The sequence below is a fragment of the Lolium rigidum genome, chromosome 5, assembly GCF_022539505.1.
Source record: "Lolium rigidum isolate FL_2022 chromosome 5, APGP_CSIRO_Lrig_0.1, whole genome shotgun sequence".
Classification (NCBI taxonomy): domain Eukaryota; kingdom Viridiplantae; phylum Streptophyta; class Magnoliopsida; order Poales; family Poaceae; genus Lolium; species Lolium rigidum.
In genome coordinates, this window is record NC_061512.1 from 151,692,459 (window position 1) to 151,711,900 (window position 19,442).

A 19,442-nucleotide genomic window follows, 5' to 3' on the forward strand; every position below is an offset into this window, starting at 1 on the left:
ATTAGATACGTGGTTGGGATATCATGATGAGATGAGATGAAGAAATATGTTTTTGTTATAAATGAAAATAACTTGACAAATGAAACACCTGGGCGGATTGGTATGAGTGGAGCGTCTGCAGGGTGAAAATTGGTGGGGTCCGCCGCCCAGGAACAAAAGAGATTGGACAGGTTTCATGTTTAGTAGCTTCTTGTACAGTCGCATGTCATATGGGCTCTATCTTGACTAAGTAGGTTGTAGGGTCCTGTCCTGACGTGACCATCAGATGTAGATGCGTAGGTTGGTACGGGTCCGTTCAGAGGGCTCAGGGCCTTACTTCCAAAAACAGTCTCGTCTTAGTCTTCTCCCAACCATTTGAGCAAAATGAGCATCATGGTGAAAAAGGGGCTGACTAAGTCGTGCGGGTAAAGTGTACAAACCTCTGCAGAGTGTTAAAAACTAAGAACTTAGCCGTGTCCCCGGTTACGGACAACTTTGAGCAATTGGACCTGAAGCTGCTGGAAGATCTCTCTCATCCCAATTTCATAATAAAACTTGATGGATGAACTTGGGTAGCATTAAGCTGGACTCTAGTGTCTATCCCTGGTGATCCAGCGTGATGAGAACTTGGGTTCATGCTTTTAGGTTTATATTTTCAAAGACAAATGATGTTTACAAAAGAGAGGGAAAATGCCCGCTTTTCTGCAAAGAGCCTAAACTGCACCAGCAAAATATACATGTAGGTATTAGGCGCCATTTGAGTCCACTAAATAGTGACATCTTGCCAATACATTCAAAGTATTGACCAAATGTTTTTGGTTGTAACTTTACCTGTTGCAGATATTTTAATAGACGAGTGAGTTACGATGATTAGGGTTACGGGTCTATCCTCAACATGCTCTCCTGTGGCACATGAAGATGAAGGACTCCATGTTATATGTTTGTTCGTTGTAAAACTCTGATATAATGCTAGCCTTGTGCTATGCAATTTGTAAGTCATTATGTATATATGGATCATGTGATGTAATAAAGACCTTTGTTTCTTAGTATTACATCTTAAACTGTGTGTGCTAGCGATTGATCCAGGGACTAGCACAATAAAGCACAGGGATCGGCACCCTACCGGGTGAGGTCACTACAGATGGTGTCAGAGCATTGTGTTGACCGTAGGTTCGTGACCCTAGGATTGGATTATAATAGGAAGACCCTAGGATGAAAAATCTATCTAATCATGTTCCAAAAAAAAGTGCTATGTGAACTTCTAGTACATCTCATCTATTCCATCTTCAAAAATGTTTTCCTCTCGCCTTAGATGACCTACCTCTTGGAAACCATCAAGAAAGTAGAGATTTTGACCTTGTTCCCGAAGTGAGGGACTGATGTTTCATGTGATATTCTTCAATTCCGCAGGAAGACCAATGAAGAACTTGAAGAAAGACTTCGATGCAGACGGCACAACACACGAAGATACAACGAAGGAGTAGAATAGAAACTTGATGCATCCAATATAGAAATAGATGAGACCACCATTAGTTCTCTTTTTTTATTAAACCAACGATATCGTAACAGAGTATTGATCTTACCAAATTGTGGTATGACCATGCTAGTTTGTTGTGTTTGAACCATGTGCTTGATGTGATGAATGCTTGTTTGATGTTTGTCGTTTGATGAGTTGCCTTGATCTGATGTGTTTTGGTAGAAACCTTCTTTAGAATTTTCTATCTATTCTCATCTACACCTCAAACGAAGAAAGTCTTTTATTGACGAGTTGCCATGAAGACAACATTACCAACCCCAACCATGGTGTTCCCAATCAAGATGAAGAAGCGTAGAATGCGAGAGAAGCAAACCAATAGCTAAGGATCGATAGAAGTTTTCTTTAAAAAAATGAACAATGGGAATGAACAATAGTTCAATCTCCATGAAAGATTTTTGTTAAACAGTGAGGTTGACTAAGAGTTAGAATGCGAGATTCAACAAACCATGTGTAGAGTAATGATCTGGGTGCAGGATGGATTGATCACCATTCCTACTACTCTTATTATTTGCTCTTGTATTGTTGGTTTTGCGAATCTAGAGAGACATAACTATAAGAGAGACGATGTTAATAAGCTTAAAGCTTAGGGAGATAGTTTTCTATCCTCCATATTATTGGGCAATAGTTGCCAAACGTAGGATTACGTTGAGATCAAATACCAGCCACATTTTGAAGTGAAATGGAAGACTGTCAAATACGCCAACTACAAGTATGAAGGATGTCGTGAAGTCTACTCAACTTAGTCTTCCGTTTGACCTAAAGAGTGACCGTTCAATGTCAAACATAGATCGAAAGCCATCCTATCTAAACCATAACCCTACCGAGAGGAAGCCCTACACAAGCCATCTTGAGAATTGTTGAAGATTGAGCTATGTGAATAGACAACCACCTATATATTGGTAAAGAAGTACAAAAGTTGACCCAGCGCATACTAAATCATACCCAAGACGAGCTTAGCCTAAACCCAAGACCTAAGACTTCCTACAAAAGTTTCTTTCAAGGGTGGTAGTCCACCCAGACATATGCCTAACCCATATTTCTTTCTAGCCTTCTCCGAATCTCGGGGACGAGATTCTTTTTAAGGATGGTAGTCTGTAACACCCCAAAATTTTGTAAATTTTGAAATGTTAAAATAAATAAATACGAATGTTTAAATTCTTTGTCTTGATTTAAATTCCGGAGGGAATTAAAACTTTTGAGAAGTATTTTAAAGTATTTTTCCGAAATATAGATTTCATACACCTTTGCTTTTCAAAATATTTTAAAACAAAACCCTATCCTGCATAGAATGACCATATATGCCTACACGTAATATTTTGTGCTTTGAAATTTATGTTCAAATATAAAAAAATCCCAAATAGATTTTTTTTAATTATCTTTGTACTGGTATTTTATTTAAATTTTCTGAGTATGCTTCATTACAATTTAAATCAGGTTTCGGTTTTGAAAAAAAAACAAATGAACAGGAACAACCTGAACAGACTAAGCCACTTAAGCCCATCTAGGCCAAACGATCCAACTTAGGCCGACTAGACTAAATCGAGCCCTGTCATCATCCTCTTCCTCGTGCTTGTTCACGTAACAGAGAACCGAGACTTTAACGTCTATGGCACAGGTTACTCATCCTCTTCTCTCCCATCAATTCCGTCGACCGTTTCTTGTCGAGTTTAACACGAAAATTATTAGAAATCTAATATAGAATCCGTTCAGACAATTTATGTCGAATTTTATTGCCTTAATCTCCCAGACCGACGCGGTGCAACGAATGCAAACCGTCGGCATACACCTCCCTATCTCTCCTCAGTCCATCTCAATACGAACCGAGGAGAGCACCGTGTGTCCCTTGTTCTTCTCCACCACTTTCTTTCACAAAGTTTCTTTAGATGAGCTCTGTACAGCTCGTACCGACCATGCCAACACCAACCACAAAATTAAGTTCATCGCTAGTTTTTGACGTCGTCCTCCCTGGTTATATCGCCGATTCCCTGTACCAGAAGACTCTCCTTGTCAAAACCTACCTCCAAGACATGGCGGTGCATCAAGTTGTCGTTGTTGGCCGCGACGCCTTCAGAGTTCATCTCGATGGTACGTGATGCGTGTAGTTGACACGTCCGTTGGGAACCCCAAGAGGAAGGTGTGATGCGCACAGCGGCAAGTTTCCCTCAGTAAGAAACCAAGGTTTAATCGAACCAGTAGGAGTCAAGAAGCACGTTGAAGGTTGATGGCGGCGGGATGTAGTGCGGCGCAACACCGAGATTCCGGCGCCAACGTGGAACCCGCACAACACAACCAAAGTACTTTGCCCCAACGAAACGGTGAGGTTGTCAATCTCACCGGCTTGCTGTAACAAAGGATTAACCGTATTGTGTGGAAGATGATTGTTTGCGGAGAAAACGATGAAAACAAGTATTGCAGCAGATTTGTATTTCAGTATTAAAAGAATGGACCGGGGTCCACAGTTCACTAGAGGTGTCTCTCCCATAAGATAAAAGCATGTTGGGTGAACAAATTACGAGTCGGGCAATTGACAAATAGGGAGGGCATAACAATGCACATACATGGCATGATAAGTATAGTGAGATTTAATTGGGCATTACGACAAAGTACATAGACCGCCATCCAACCGCATCTATGCCTAAAAAGTCCACCTTCAGATTATCGTCCGAACCCCTTCCAGTATTAAGTCTCAAAGCAACAGACAATTGCATTAAGTATGGTGCGTAATGTAATCAACAACTACATCCTCGGACATAGCGCCAATGTTTTATCCCTAGTGGCAACAGCACAACACAACCTTAGAACTTTCTGTCACTGTCCCGGTGTCAATGCAGGCATGAACCCACTATCGAGCATAAATACTCCCTCTTGGAGTTAAAAGCAAAAACTTGGCCAGAGCCTCTACTAGTAACGGAGAGCATGCAAGATCATAAACAACACATATGTAATAACTTGATAATTAACATAACATGGTATTCTCTATCCATCGGATCCCGACAAACACAACATAGAGTATTACGGATAGATGATCTTGATCATGTTAGGCAGCTCACAAGATCCAACAATGAAGCACAATGAGGAGAAGACAACCATCTAGCTACTGCTATGGACCCATAGTCCAGGGGTGAACTACTCACTCATCACTCCGGAGGCGACCATGGCGGTGTAGAGTCCTCCGGGAGATGAATCCCCTCTCCGGCAGGGTGCCGGAGGAGATCTCTAGAATCCCCCGAGATGGGATCGGCGGCGGCGGCGTCTCAGTAAGGTTTTCCGTATCGTGGTTTTTCGCATCATGGGTTTCGTGACGGAGGCTTTAAGTAGGCGGAAGGGCAGAGTCGGGGGCCTGACGAGGGGCCCACACCATAGGGCGGCGCGGGCCCCCCTTGGCCGCGCCGCCATGTGGTGTCGCCACCTCGTGGCCCCACTTCGTATGCTCTTCGGTCTTCCGGAAGGTTCGTGGCAAAATAGGCCCTCGGGTCTTCGTTTCGTCCAATTCCGAGAATATTTCGTTAATAGGATTTCTGAAACCAAAAACAGCAGAAAACGAGAAGCGGCACTTCGGCATCTTGTTAATAGGTTAGTTCCAGAAAATGCACGAATATGACATAAAGTGTGCATAAAACATGTAGGTATCATCAATAATATGGCATAGAACATAAGAAATTATCGATACGTCGGAGACGTATCAAGCATCCCCAAGCTTAGTTACTGCTCGTCCCGAGCGGGTAAAACGATAACAAAGATAATTTCTGAAGTGATATGCCATCATAACCTTGATCATACTATTTGTAAACATATGTAGTGGATGCAGCGATCAAAACAATGGTAATGACATGAGTAAACAAGTGAATCATAAAGCAAAGACTTTTCATGAATAGTACTTCAAGACAAGTATTAATAAGTCTTGCATAAGAGTTAACTCATAAAGCAATAAATCAAAGTAAAGGTATTGAAGCAACACAAAGGAAGATTAAGTTTCAGCGGTTGCTTTCAACTTGTAACATGTATATCTCATGGATAATTGTCAACATAGAGTAATATAACAAGTACAATATGCAAGTATGTAGGAATCAATGCACAGTTCACACAAGTGTTTGCTTCTTGAGGTGGAGAGAGATAGGTGAACTGACTCAACATAAAAGTAAAAAGAATGGTCCTTCAAAGAGGAAAGCATCGATTGCTATATTTGTGCTAGAGCTTTTATTTTGAAAACATGAAACAATTTTGTCAACGGTAGTAATAAAGCATATGATTATGTACATTATATCTTACAAGTTGCAAGCCTCATGCATAGTATACTAATAGTGCTTGCACCTTGTCCTAATTAGCTTGGACTACCGGATCTTTGCAATGCACATGTTTTAACCAAGTTTCACAATGGGGTACCTCCATGCCGCCTGTACAAAGGTCTAAGGAGAAAGCTCGCATTTTGGATTTCTCGCTTTTGATTATTCTCAACTTAGACATCCATACTGGGACAACATGGACAACAGATAATGGACTCCTCTTTAATGCATAAGCATGTGGCAACAATTATTATTCTCATATGAGATTGAGGATATATGTCCAAACTGAAACTTCCACCATGAATCATGGCTTTAGTTAGCGGCCCAAAGTTCTTCTCTAACAATATGCATGCTCCAACCATAAAGGTGGTAGATCTCTCTTACTTCGAGACAAGACGGACATGCATAGCAACTCACATGATATTCAAGAAAGAATAGTTGATGGCGTCCCTGAAGCATGGTTATCGCACAACAAGCAACTTAATAAGAGATAAAGTGCATAAGTACATATTCAATACCACAATAGTTTTTAAGCTATTTGTCCCATGAGCTATATATTGCAAAGGTGAATGATGGAATTTTAAAGGTAGCACTCAAGCAATTTACTTTGGAATGGCGGATAAATACCATGTAGTAGGTAGGTATGGTGGACACAAATGGCATAGTGGTTGGCTCAAGGATTTTGGATGCATGAGAAGTATTCCCTCTTGATACAAGGTTTAGGCTAGCAAGGTTATTTGAAACAAACACAAGGATGAACGGTACAGCAAAACTCACATAAAAGACATATTGTAAAGATTATAAGACTCCATACCGTCTTCCTTGTTGTTCAAAACTCAATACTAGATGTTATCTAGACTCTAGAGAAACCAAATATGCAAACCAAATTAGCAAGCTCTAAGTATTTCTTCATTAATGGGTGCAAAGTATATGATGCAAGAGCTTAAACATGAGCACAACAATTGCCAAGTATCAAATTATCCAAGACATTTTAGAGTTACTACATGTAGCATTTTCCAATTCCAACCATATAACAATTTAACGAAGAAGAAACTTCGCCATGAATACTATGAGTAGAGCCTAAGGACATATTTGTCCATATGCTACAGCGGAGCGTGTCTCTCTCCCATAAAGTGAATGCTAGGATCCATTTTATTCAAAAAAACAAAAACAAAAACAAACTGACGCTCCAAGCAAACTACATAAGATGTGACGGAATAAAAATATAGTTTCAGGGGAGGAACCTGATAATGTTGTCGATGAAGAAGGGGATGCCTTGGGCATCCCCAAGCTTAGACGCTTGAGTCTTCTTAGAATATGCAGGGGTGAACCACCGGGGCATCCCCAAGCTTAGAGCTTTCACTCTCCTTGATCATATTGCATCATACTCCTCTCTTGATCCTTGAAAACTTCCTCCACACCAAACTCGAAACAACTCATTAGAGGGTTAGTGCATAATAAAAATTAACATGTTCAGAGGTGACACAATCATTCTTAACACTTCTGGACATTGCATAAAGCTACTGGACATTAATGGATCAAAGAAATTCATCCAACATAGCAAAAGAGGCAATGCAAAATAAAGGCAGAATCTGTCAAAACAGAACAGTCCGTAAAGATGGATTTTATTAGGCCACCAGACTTGCTCAAACGAAAATTCTCAAATTGAATGAAAGTTGCGTACATATCTCAGGATCATGCACGTAAATTGGCTTAATTTTCTGAGCTTCCTACAGGGAGGTAGACCCAGATTCGTGACAGCAAAGAAATCTGGAACTGCGCAGTAATCCAAATCTAGTACTTACTTTACTATCAAAGACTTTACTTGGCACAACAAAACATAAAACTAAGATAAGGAGAGGTTGCTACAGTAGTAAACAACTTCCAAGACACAAATATAAAACAAAAATACTTGAGTAAAAACATGGGTTGTCTCCCATAAGCGCTTTTCTTTAACGCTTTTCAGCTAGGCGCAGAAAGTGTATCTCAAGTATTATCAAAGGGTGGTGCACCTACAGCGGGGTTTGGAGTTTTCTCAACCATGCATAGTATATTAGATACATAAGTTTCAGCGTCTCCCTTTTCATTAGTCTTGGGCTTGCTACTCTCATCAAACAAATTTTCAGGAACAAGCCAAGCATAGTTATTTTCTAGTGCATCATTCATAGCTAGGAGTTTACATGGTATTGGTGCTTTGATCTCCCCACCATCATTAGCATTATTAGTGTACCTTATCCTATCCATATCCATTTTTTCAAGGAGACCAACAAAATTAGTATGAGAACCAAGCATATTAAATTTAGCGAAGACCTTTCTAGCCTCTCTCGCTAGACCACCAAATTCTCTAAGAAGGGTTTCTAAAACAAAATTTTTCTTTTCCCCCTCTTCCAAATCACCAAGTGTAAGAAACATGTGTTGGATTATAGGATTGAGATTAACAAATTTAGTTTCCAACAGGCGAACTAAAGCAGCAGCAGCAATTTCATAAGTAGGAGCAAATTCTACCAAGTGCCTATCTTCAAAATCTTCAACAGTACTAACATGGGTGAAAAATTCTTCTATATTGTTCCTCCCAATTATAGACCCTTGTCCTACCGGTATGTTTTTTGCGGTAAAATTAAAAGGAAACATGATGAAATAAGTAAAGTAAATGCAAGTAACTAATTTTTTTTTGTGTTTTTGATATAGAGTGCAAGACAGTAAATAAAGTAAAGCTAGCAACTAATTTTTTGTGTTTTGATATAATGCAGCAAACAAAGTAGTAAATAAAGCAAGACAAAAACAAAGTAAAGAGATTGAGAAGTGGAGACTCCCCTTGCAGCGTGTCTTGATCTCCCGACAACGGCGCCGGAAATTTGCTTGATGCGTGTAGTTGACACGTCCGTTGGGAACCCCAAGAGGAAGGTGTGATGCGCACAGCGGCAAGTTTCCTCAGTAAGAAACCAAGGTTTAATCGAACCAGTAGGAGTCAAGAAGCACGTTGAAGGTTGATGGCGGCGGGATGTAGTGCGGCGCAACACCGAAGATTCCGGCGCCAACGTGGAACCTGCACAACACAACCAAAGTACTTTGCCCCAACGAAACAGGTGAGGTTGTCAATCTCACCGGCTTGCTGTAACAAAGGATTAACCGTATTGTGTGGAAGATGATTATTTGCAGAGAAAACGATAAAACAAGTATTGCAGCAGATTTGTATTTCGAGTATTAAAAGAATGGACCGGGGTCCACAGTTCACTAGAGGTGTCTCTCCCATAAGATAAAAGCATGTTGGGTGAACAAATTACAGTCGGGCAATTGACAAATAGGGAGGGCATAACAATGCACATACATGGCATGATAAGTATAGTGAGATTTAATTGGGCATTACGACAAAGTACATAGACCGCCATCCAACTGCATCTATGCCTAAAAAGTCCACCTTCAGATTATCGTCCGAACCCCTTCCAGTATTAAGTCTCAAAGCAACAGACAATTGCATTAAGTATGGTGCGTAATGTAATCAACAACTACATCCTCGGACATAGCGCCAATGTTTTATCCCTAGTGGCAACAGCACAACACAACCTTAGAACTTTCATCACTCTGTCCCAGGTGTCAATGCAGGCATGAACCCACTATCGAGCATAAATACTCCCTCTTGGAGTTAAAAGCAAAAACTTGGCCAGAGCCTCTACTAGTAACGGAGAGCATGCAAGATCATAAACAACACATATGTAATAACTTGATAATTAACATAACATGGTATTCTCTATCCATCGGATCCCGACAAACACAACATAGAGTATTACGGATAGATGATCTTGATCATGTTAGGCAGCTCACAAGATCCAACAATGAAGCACAATGAGGAGAAGACAACCATCTAGCTACTGCTATGGACCCATAGTCCAGGGTGAACTACTCACTCATCACTCCGGAGGCGACCATGGCGGTGTAGAGTCCTCCGGGAGATGAATCCCCTCTCCGGCGAGGTGCCGGAGGAGATCTCCGAGAATCCCCCGAGATGGGATCGGCGGCGGCGGCGTCTCAGTAAGGTTTTCCGTATCGTGGTTTTTCGCATCATGGGTTTCGTGACGGAGGCTTTAAGTAGGCGGAAGGGCAGAGTCGGGGGCCTGACGAGGGGCCCACACCATAGGGCGGCGCGGGCCCCCCCTTGGCCGCGCCGCCATGTGGTGTCGCCACCTCGTGGCCCCACTTCGTATGCTCTTCGGTCTTACGGAAGGTTCGTGGCAAAATAGGCCCCTGGGTCTTCGTTTCGTCCAATTCCGAGAATATTTCGTTAATAGGATTTCGAAACCAAAAACGACGAAAAACGAGAACTGGCACTTCGGCATCTTGTTAATAGGTTAGTTCCAGAAAATGCACGAATATGACATAAAGTGTGCATAAAACATGTAGGTATCATCAATAATATGGCATAGAACATAAGAAATTATCGATACGTCGGAGACGTATCAGTACGTCATATGCGGTAGTTCATACCTCGATTTCCTTGTACAGTTGTGCTCTTCTAATCAAAACCTACCTCCAGGACAGGTTTTTACTCCATTTTGGTTCTGTTATTCCGTCGCCGTCCGACGCCACTGCCGCACAATCCACTCGCCATCATCGCTAAGCCACGCCAAGGATACCCGAGACTGCCGTCTGGTGCCGCACATAGTCCTCCATTTCTCTGTCGCCAAGGACCGCCGTAGCGTCGCCCGAGTCCACGGCCGTTCCGCCATCGTCGTCCTCTTCCTAGTCATCATCGACTCGCTGTACGATCGGTAAGGACGTCTTCATCCCGTTCTTTTGATCTTTAGTATAAGTTACGGATCATTTACCATACTGTTACCAACAGCCTATCGTGTCTAGACATGTGTCTTTCTTTTCCGTTTCTATTTTCCTTTCACGCGTACGTGCAGACCAAACCGATCGATCGGTTCATACATTGTGCTAGTTAATATAATCCACGTACAGAAGCTTTAAAATTTTATATCTTTAATTCTAGATCTCCGTTTTAGATAATTCCTTTTGCATTTAGTTTGTAACTAAATTATATCTACAACTTTCATGTAGAAACTTTTCCACACGTACGTGCCAGAAGCTTTACACCGCGTGGCAAACGTTTGGTCAGCACTCCCAACCCAATGATATAACTATTAACATCTGAGCAAGAAGCTTATTTGAGGAATCTAATCATTTTCCTCTTTCGTGGAAGAATCTAGCGTGCACGTACATATCTCAACTTCGATTGTTGCCGTTTTGTACTCTGCTAGTTTTCGAACGTCTTTCTCGTACATGGTTGGAGCGTGTACGTTTTAAAGTTGGGACCCCTTTCAATGACATATCGCTGATCTCTCCATTAACTAGGGTCTTTTGTGCTGGAGCAGTTGCACCGGATGCAAGGAACTGTTGATCCGGCAACTGTGTGCTGTTGTCTATGGAAAACGACTGTTCTTGTCGTATGTTTCGGATAGACATCAGCAAAACTAACTGTTCTTTTTATTCTGGAATCTTCAAAACTCCCGGTCGGGGAAAACGCCGACAGTACAGTACGTAAGAACCCACGAGATCAACAAGCAGACAGAAGCGACATAAACCACATCGAGTAAAATATAGAAGTAAATAAAAACGAGTCAGTAGCAAAAAAAAAATCAGAAAACTAGTTCTGAGGCGTGGAGTCACGTCTAGCCCTGATTTCCAGTCTAATAACATTTTAATAGCAATCCTGATTGATGGGATCCATTTGTCATCGGTGAGTCGGTATCACACGTGGAGCAGGAGCTGTGTTGGACGCGGGATCCACATGTCAGCCACACTTTTTTTCTCCTTTTTTTCTCTCCTCTCATTTTCTCTCTCTACTCGCACACTTCCGGCAGCCACCTCCTCCGCTCCGCTCGGCATTCTCCGTGTTCTCTCCATCCTCTCATTGGTCGACCCCTCCTCCAGCACTAGGCGGTGGACGCCGAGGCCATGAAGGGCATGCGGTCGTGCCTGTGGCTCTACCTGGGGGCCATCCCGGCGCTACGGTTGGCAGCGTGGGCTGTGGCGAACGGGCGGTACTGCGATGTGCGGGAGGTGCTGGAGGCGGCGTAGTAGGTGGCCAAGGCATGTGTGCCTCCCAATTCCAACGATTTGTAGTGGTCGTCAGCGGCACAGCTCCTTCCCTGCTCAAATCCCCTCGGCGATGGATCCCATGGATGAGGGTGACTGTGATGGGGAGCATGGGTGAGACGACCTGCATCCCTATACCGAGAGTGCACGCCATGCGCCCCTGGGTGGATCGATGTCCACAACCCTGGTGGATGTCACCTTAGGCACCAGAGGATTCCATGCCGCCGGTGCCACGAAAGGAACATGAGCAGCAGTAAGAGATTTCTCGACGTACCTTCTGCCGCCAGCTGACATCCTCGCCGACTCGGCACACAGCTTTAACTCGTGGAGGTGGGGCTGATTCGACCACCTCGAATGGGATCCAAGGAACCAAGCGGGGTTCCTCGTCGATAACGAGTACAATTAAGCCGCTCCGCTCGTGCCGTTGAAGGAGGAGAAGGAGTAGGAAGAGGAGGGGAGGAGGGGAGGAGGAAGAGGAGGAGCGGGATGACACTGAGGACAACCTCGGCTACCTGGTAAAACTCGCGGAGAAGGCCAAGGTGGATGAGCTCTGTAATATCCCAGGGTTTGGGGTTACAAAAATAGAGGAAACAGATGTGTGCATTGCATTCATGCATAAAAAATCTGGGGAATTTCGCGCTTTAAAGTAAAACATGTCACAGTAACTGAATTTTCACTTAACCTTGATGGAATTGAAGTAGATCATCAAGCCAAGTGCTATAAACCTCAATGTGACCTTTGTTAAAACCTTGTTTTGGGTAGAGATGATTTGATCTAAGGGGTTAGATCAAATGGAACTAAAATCAACACAACAATACTTTAATCAAGGATCAACTACTTGATCTTATCAAAGATCATAACATGGTATTCCTTGCCACACCACGTGAACATCTATTCAACTGGAAATCAAGTAAAAATAAAATAGAGAAACTACTCCTAACTTATCTTTTCCATGTATTAAACTAATTCATGTTCTTACCATGAACCTCATGGTATTCATTCTACTTCATTCTTGGAATCATGACAAGGATCTCAACTCTAGAAATGTTCCCTAGTTTCCATTTGCTATATTCTTCTCTATTCAAACTATTATACATCAAAACCTATAGAAGAGAGAGTTCTATATCCATTAGAAAAACACTATCAACTTTGAACTAAACCTTGGATATATATCCATATTCTCAAACCATCATCTTTAAGAAGAACCCTAGGATATTATTCAAGACATTTTCTAGAGAGAGAACCCATATATGTTAAACATAGATATTGATGATCACATCATTTTATATGGAGCCTAACCTTAGGGTGATATTAAAGTCCTTCCCAAATGAGAGAGACCATCTATACCAATCCTAGCTTTACCTATTTAAGAATCAAGAATAATCTTTGAACTAATGTATTAGGAGATAAACCATTTCATCTTGGAATGGTAAGATGACCAAATATCAAATGGAATAAGATCATATCCATAAATTGATGAAGTAAAGTAGATACTAATTCAACTAAGTTATCCAGGTGGAGACTTAACCTTTTCATACTAATGAGATCTTGTGAGTACACCATAAACCCTAGAATAACTATTCATATATGAGAGAGCTCAAGCTATGGTGTTCCACTCAAATTAGTTGAGGCAACACCTGGATTTGAGGAAGAGAACTATTCATATAACCAGATAATTAAATCATCATTCCTTGAGAAGAACTCTAAGTAATTATCGCAGGCATTCTCCTGGGATATAAACTATTGAGGTAACCATAGCCATGTCCATCCATGAAAGTATAAAAGAAGTACTATACCTAGTAGATCAAGACAATACTTGACCCTAGAAGTGAGAAACCTAGCTAGTTCATCAGAGATACCTTAGGAAGTCAAATCTTTGATCATTATAAATTAAGTAATGATCATAAACCCTAAGAACTTGAGATAGAAGACATTAAGAATAAGTTGATCATGTATAACCCATGACCATGCTTTGAAGATATATAAGGATAAGTTAAACCCTAGGAGATAAGTAGATATCATACATCCCATGAAATCTTAGGGAGAACACTAGTAAGCAACCCTAGATTTATATTCCAATTCTATCTTGGGAATCAAGTGGTGATCATAAGTGGAATCCTATCACATCTACATTCCACTTATTCCTTAATTAAGGAACATAAGAAACCTTAGAGCCAAACCCTATTGTTAGAGTATACGTACGGTTTAGGTAATCTAGGATAGAGATAGATCTTGTGTCTTGTCTTGCACTCCAAGATGATCCATGTACGCCTATATATACTCGCTCATGAGGCTCAATAATACATCCAACATATTCCGCCAATCTCTCTCCCTCTCTATCGTTCTACATGGTATCAGAGCGGCGCCGATCCTAACCTAGTCGCCGCCCAAGCTTCCGCGCCGCGCCGCCCCCGGGGAGGTCGATCTCCATGATCTACTCCGGGGGCCGCGCAACCCGTATGACGGTTCGTCCGCCGATCCGTTGATCCGCTGCCCTCGAGTCTTTTTTTCCAATCCGTAGATTGGTTTTCTTTTTGCGCCACCGGTCGCTCGACCGGCGTTTTCTTTTTTGGTTTTTCCGATCATAGATCGGATTGAGTCGCCCACCGTCGTCGTCATCATGCGCCTCTACTCCAACCTCGGCATCGACTGCACCGGCCATCTTCATCAACTGTGCGGCACGACCGCACGCGTCACACACGGGACGCCTACGTGCGACACAGCAGGCTGTCTCGCCCGCGCGGTCTCCATCGCTGGTCCGTCTTCGCCGTCATCGCCCGGGACATCACCGACAACGTCACCAATGACTCCAATCTGCGGCACGTCGTCCAAGCCATGGCGCGTACAGCGCCGCCGTCGGTCTGATCAACCGACCTCGCGCACGTCTCCGTCAAACACGTCCCCGAGCACGCGCCTACCACCGATCGAGCTACGGGCTGCCGCTGCATCGCCCCTTCGGGCCGCAGCGCCGCCGCCTTTGGTCCATGCTACCGGCCTCCGACGCGCCTTTCAAAGCGTGTACGTTGCTGGTGGCCTCCTGCCGCTGCATCGACTCGCGCCCTGCAGCTACGCCGGCCCCTCGGGCTGAGACGTCGCCGCACGCAGTCTACTTCGCCGTCCCCGCGCACCGACGTTCCAGGCTACTACCGCGCCGCCCCATCGGCGCAGGTCGCCACCGTCAGCGCAAGGTCTACGTCAAGCCGCCGGGTTCCTCCTCGCCAACTTCGAGTACCACCGCCGCACCTCCACAGGTACCCTGCATGACCACTCTGGTCGTCGCAGGCCTCGCCGACCACCTCTACAGTCTAGGCATCCAGCACGGTCACTCCTGGTCACCGCTGGTTTCGCCGCCTTCTACGTCTCCGTCCACCACGACCTCGCGGTCCATGATGGTCCCTTCCCTCGCACGCCTCGGTATTGGCAACACCGACGCGTGCCTTCGTCCCCGACGCGTCCCCGAGCCTGGCAAGCTCGGGCCAGCGCCTCGTCTTCATCGGCTTCGACAACGTCTTCATCGGCATCGCCTCTTCTACGACTGCCTCGACCGCGTCGCCGACTTCGTCTTTGCGTACTCGGTTCTGGCAAAACCGGAGTATGCCTTCGTCCCCGACGTGCGCCTAGTTCTGGCAAAACTAGGGCAGCACCTCGTCCTCGATGGCTCGGACTGCATCGACTTCGGCATCGACAACCTCCATGACTGCCTCGACGCGTCTCCGTCACTCTCCTCGCGCACTATGCGCTTGCGGCTTCATGTGCGGCTACCTCGACACCGGCACCCGACCACGACATCGACCACGGCATCCCCCTCGCGCGGCTACCCCGACCAAAGTTGCAGCACCCACACGCTCTCGGCTACCTCGACATCGGCACAAAGGGCTATCACCTCACATGAGCACATCGGCTTCTTCTACAGTCCAAGCATCCGCGACGCGACACAGTCCACGACGCTCCCGCTACGACTGCGGGGGAGTGTCATCCTTCTGGGGTCCACTTCGGTTTATCTCCAGTCTGACCGTCCACGTCGTTCATGTTGTTCACGACGCTCCCGCTACGACTGCGGGGGAGTGTTAGAGTATACGTACGGTTTACGTAATCTAGGATAGAGATCGATCTTGTGTCTTGTCTTGCACTCCAAGATGATCCATGTACGCCTATATATACTCGCCCATGAAGCTCAATAATACATCCAACATATTCCGCTAATCTCTCTCCCTCTCTATCGTTCTACATGGTATCAGAGCGGCGCCAATCCTAACCTAGTCGCCGCCCAAGCTTCCGCGCCGCGCCGCCCCCGGGGAGGTCGATCTCCATGATCTACTCCGGGGGCCGCGCAACCCGTATGAGGGTTCGTCCACCGATCCGTTGATCCGCTGCCCTCGAGTCTTTTTTTCCAATCCGTAGATTGGTTTTCATTTTGCGCCACCGGTCGCTCGACCGGCGTTTTCTTTTTTGGTTTTGCCGATCATAGATCGGATTGAGTCGCCCACCGCCGTCGTCATCATGCGCCTCTACTCCAACCTCGGCATCGACTGCACCGGCCATCTTCATCAACTGTGCGGCACGGCCGCACGCGTCACACACGGGACGCCTACGTGCGACGTAGCAGGCTGTCTCGCCCGCGCGGTCTCCATCGCTGGTCCGTCTTCGCCCGGGACATCACCGACAACGTCGCCAACGACTCCAATCTGCGGCACGTCGTCCAAGTCATGGCGCGTACAGCGCTGCCGTCGGTCTGATCAACCGACCGCGTGCACGTCTCCGTCAAACACGTCCCTGAGCACGCGCCTACCACCGATCGAGCTACGGGCTGCCGCTGCGTCGCCCCTTCGGGCCGCAGCGCCGCCGCCTTTGGTCCATGCTACCGGCCTCCGACGCGCCTTTCAAGGCGTGTACGTTGCTGGTGGCCTCCTGCCGCTGCATCGACTCGCGCCCGCAGCTACTCCGGCCCCTCGGGCTGAGACGTCGCCGCACGCAGTCTACTTCGCCGTCCCCGCGCACCGACGTTCCAGGCTACTACCGCGCCGCCCCATCGGCGCAGGTCGCCACCGTCAGCGCAAGGTCTACGTCAAGCCGCCGGGTTCCTCCTCGCCAACTTCGAGTACCACCGCCGCACCTCCACAGGTACCCCGCATGACCACTCGGTCGTCGCGAGGCCTCGCCGACCACCTCTACAGTCTAGGCATCCAGCATGGTCACTCCTGGTCACCGCTGGTTTCGCCGCCTTCTACGTCTCCGTCCACCACGACCTCGCGGTCCATGATGGTCCCTTCCCTCGCACGCCCGGTATTGGCAACACCGACGCGTGCCTTCGTCCCCGACGCGTCCCCGAGCCTGGCAAGCTCGGGCCAGCGCCTCGTCTTCATCGGCTTCGACAACGTCTTCATCGGCATCGCCTCTTCTACGACTGCCTCGACCGCGTCGCCGACTTCGTCTTTGCGTACTCGGTTCCGGCAAAACCGGAGTATGCCTTCGTCCCCGACGTGCGCCTAGTTACGGCAAAACTAGGGCAGCACCTCGTCCTCGATGGCTCGGACTGCATCGACTTCGGCATCGACAACCTCCACGACCGCCTCGACGCGTCTCCGTCACTCTCCTCGCGCACTATGCGCTTGCGGCTTCATGTGCGGCTACCTCGACACCGGCACCCGACCACGACATCGACCACGGCATCCCCTCGCGCGGCTACCCCGACCAAAGTTGCAGCACCCACACGCTCTCGGCTACCTCGACATCGGCACAAAGGGATATCACCTCACATGAGCACATCGGCTTCTTCTACAGTCCAAGCATCCGCGACGCGACATAGTCCACGACGCTCCCGCTACGACTGCGGGGGAGTGTCATCCTTCTGGGGTCCACTTCGGTTTATCTCCAGTCTGACCGTCCATGTCGTTCATGTTGTTCACGACGCTCCCGCTACGACTGCGGGGGAGTGTTAGAGTATACGTACGGTTTAGGTAATCTAGGATAGAGATAGATCTTGTGTCTTGTCTTGCACTCCAAGATGATCCCTGTACGCCTATATATACTCGCCCATGAAGCTCAATAATACATCCAACATATTCCGCCAATCTCTCTCCCTCTCTATCGTTCTACATGGTATCAGAGCGGCGCCAATCCTAACCTAGTCGCCGCCCAAGCTTCCGCGCCGCGCCGCCCCCGGGGAGGTCGAGCTCCATGATCTACTCCGGGCGCCGCGCAACCCGTATGAGGGTTCCTCCACCGATCCGTTGATCCGCTGCCCTCGAGTCTTTTTTTCCAATCCGTAGATTGGTTTTCATTTTGCGCCACCGGTCGCTCGACCGGCGTTTTCTTTTTTGGTTTTGCCGATCATAGATCGGATTGAGTCGCCCACCGCCATCGTCATCATGCGCCTCTACTCCAACCTCGGCATCGACTGAACCGGCCATCTTCATCAACTGTGCGGCACGGCCGCACGCGTCACACACGGGACGCCTACGTGCGACGCAGCAGGCTGTCTCGCCCGCGCGGTCTCCATCGCTGGTCCGTCTTCGCCGTCATCGCCCGGGACATCACCGACAACGTCGCCAACGACTCCAATCTGCGGCACGTCGTCCAAGTCATGGCGCGTACAGCGCCGCCGTCGGTCTGATCAACCGACCGCGCGCACGTCTCCGTCAAACACGTCCCTGAGCACGCGCCTACCACCGATCGAGCTACGGGCTGCCGCTGCGACGCCCCTTCGGGCCGCAGCGCCGCCGCCTTTGGTCCATGCTACCGGCCTCCGACGCGCCTTTCAAGGCGTGTACGTTGCTGGTGGCCTCCTGCCGCTGCATCGACTCGCGCCCTGCAGCTACGCCGGCCCCTCGGGCTGAGACGTCGCCGCACGCAGTCTACTTCGCCGTCCCCGCGCACCGACGTTCCAGGCTACTACCGCGCCGCCCCATCGGCGCAGGTCGCCACCGTCAGCGCAAGGTCTACGTCAAGCCGCCGGGTTCCTCCTCGCCAACTTCGAGTACCACCGCCGCACCTCCACGGGTACCCTGCATGACCACTCTGGTCGTCGCAGGCCTCGCCGACCACCTCTACAGTCTAGGCATCCAGCACGGTCACTCCTGGTCACCGCTGGTTTCGCCGCCTTCTACGTCTCCGTCCACCACGACCTCGCGGTCCATGATGGTCCCTTCCCTCGCACGCCTGGTATTGGCAACACCGACGCGTGCCTTCGTCCCCGACGCGTCCCTGAGCCTGGCAAGCTCGGGCCAGCGCCTCGTCTTCATCGGCTTCGACAACGTCTTCATCGGCATCGCCTCTTCTACGACTGCCTCGACCGCGTCGCCGACTTCGTCTTTGCGTACTCGGTTCTGGCAAAACCGGAGTATGCCTTCGTCCCCGACGTGCGCCTAGTTCTGGCAAAACTAGGGCAGCACCTCGTCCTCGATGGCTCGGACTGCATCGACTTCGGCATCGACAACCTCCACGACTGCCTCGACGCGTCTCCGTCACTCTCCTCGCGCACTATGCGCTTGCGGCTTCATGTGCGGCTACCTCGACACCGGCACCCGACCACGACATCGACCACGGCA